Here is a 2,344-nt window from a genome sequence, read left to right as displayed (position 1 = left end):
TTATATCCACATTTGACTAAAGATCACCTTTCCTTCCATAAGTGTCCCATTTGAATCCATGTACCTTTTTTCTTTGGGGAGAGCACAAACACAGTCCCCCACTACCACAAATCATGCAGTCGAGTTTCCCACATTTGGGGAAATCCCAGGGGTCAGCACACCCAGAGTGCAATGGGTGAGCCTCACCCTGGGAAAACCACCTTCATGACATGGTATCTTTCCTGCCAGGAAAGTATAAAATCCATCTCCCTTAATATAAGAATTTTTGTAATATATTTTATTCATTATGACATTACACTTGTTCTATTCCCCCTGTTCATTCCCCTCCACACTGCACACTCCCTTCCCCACCATCCCCCCCTTTAGTTTATGACCACGTGTCTCATGTACTTTAGATTCTATATTTCCCCTACTATTCTTGCCCTCTCCCCTATCTATTTTATACCTACCATCCATGCTACTTATTTTCTGTACCTTCCCCCTCTTCTCCTCCTCCCCCTGCCCCTGTTGCTAACCCTCCATGTGTTCTTCATTTCTATGGTTCCACTCCTGATCTAGCTGTCCTCTTGGTTTGCTTTTGTTTTAGGTGTGGTTGTTAATAACTGTGAGTTTGCTGTCCTTTACTGTTCATATTTTTATCTTCTTTTTCTTAGTTAAGTCCCTTTAACATTTCCTATAATAAGGGCTTGGTGATGATGAACTCCTTGAATTTGACCTTATGTGAGAAGCACTTTATCTGTCCTTCCATTCTAAATGAAAGGTTTGCTGGATAGAGCAATCTTGGTTGAACGTCTTTGGATTTCATGACTTGGAATACTTCTTTCCAGCCCCTTCTTGCCTGTAAGGTCTCTTTTGAGAAATCTGCTGACAGTCTGATGGGAACACCTTTGTAGGTGACTGTCCCCTTATCTCTTGCTGCTTCTAGGATTCTCTCCTTCATTTTAATCATGGCTAATGTAATTATGATGTGCCTCAGTGTGTTCCTTCTTGGGTCCAACTTTTTGGGGACTCTCTGAGCTTCCTGAATTTCCTGCAAGTCTATTTCCTTTGCCAGACTGGGGATGTTCTCCGTTATTGTTTGTTCAAATAAGTTTTCCACTCGTGGCTGTTTCACTTTCCCTTCTGGTACCCCTATAATCCGGATGTTGGAACGTTTAAAGATGTCCTGGAGGTTCCTAAGCCTCTCCTCATTTTGTTGAATTCCTGTTTCTTATTCTTTTCTGGTTGTTTCTTTCTTCCTTCTGGTCCACTCCATTGATTTGAGTCCTAGTTTCCTTTCCATCACTATTGATTTCCTGTGCATTTCCCTTCATCTCAATTAGTTTAGCCTTCATTCATGCCTCTAATTTGTGACTAAAATCAACCAGCTCTGTGAGCATCCTGATCACCAGTATTTTGAACTGTGCATCTGAGAGGTTGGCTATTTCTTGGTTGCTTAGAGTTATCACCTCTGGGGTTTGAGTTCTTGGGCCATGATGTTTTGGACTGTTCATGCCTGTTCTGTATGAGGAGAGGAGCCCTAGGTGTTCACCAGGGCGGGGCAACTCAGTCACTGGGCTGTGACAATGTATGTGGGGGTGGGATCAAAGAGGAGCAACAACGGCCCTGTCTGCTGCTTCCCCCCGACTTGGGCCTGTGCGGTCTGTCTCACTGCTCGCTCCTTTGCTGGTTTATCTGCGTGCGAATGTGTGACTGGGGTCAGCCTGCGCCTTACGCCTTCACCGGGTCTGCCTGTTGAGACACCTGGGATCTGCACCATGGCTGTCTACTCACCAGGGTTGGGGGATTTTTCCTACCCAACTCTCCTCCGCTGCTGACTCCACCCCTCTTACCCGTCTTGGTGAACGGTTTGTTGTTGTCGGACTTCCATATAGTTCAATTTTCTGTGTTTTGGCTGCATTTTGGTTTACTAAACTTTGTTGTCTTCAAACTTGGTTGTGGGAGAAGGCACAGTGTTTCCACCTATGCTTCCATCTTGGCCTGATTTTTTTGTAATATAAGTGATCAACTTCACTTGCTCCCAGTTCGATACTTATTTTGCCACTCTTACTCAACAATCCAATCTTTCCAAATATATTGAAATGCAAACTTTCCATGTGTTAAATGTACTTATATACTGAGACTTAATTCCTCATTCATTCAACAACTAATTGCTGAGCATCTGCTGTTTGCCACAATGTCTAGGAAGATTCAACATCACGTTCTATGTCTATGCCTTTGCCAACTTAATTGTTAATCCATGTTGATATCCTTAAATTATTACTATTTTATGTCTTGTTTCTGTCAGTTTTCATGTTCCACTCAATTTTTTTATTTTATTTATTTATCTTTAGAGGGGAAAGGA

General features: G+C 42.7%; 1 non-coding gene across 1 annotated transcript; it reads right to left on the bottom strand.

The window, feature by feature from the left end:
- Positions 1-73: 73 nt before the first annotated feature.
- LOC118999327 (U1 spliceosomal RNA) lies at positions 74-236 on the bottom strand. The gene has a single exon (XR_005069094.1). It is a non-coding gene; the product is annotated as a U1 spliceosomal RNA (small nuclear RNA).
- Positions 237-2,344: the final 2,108 nt, after the last annotated feature.

This window comes from Sturnira hondurensis, unplaced genomic scaffold (genome assembly GCF_014824575.4).
Source record: "Sturnira hondurensis isolate 20B ecotype Veracruz unplaced genomic scaffold, ASM1482457v3 Scaffold0014836, whole genome shotgun sequence".
NCBI classification, from domain to species: Eukaryota; Metazoa; Chordata; class Mammalia; order Chiroptera; family Phyllostomidae; genus Sturnira; species Sturnira hondurensis.
The sequence above is the reverse complement of the archived record's forward strand: the minus strand, read 5'-3'. Positions and strand labels throughout refer to the sequence as shown.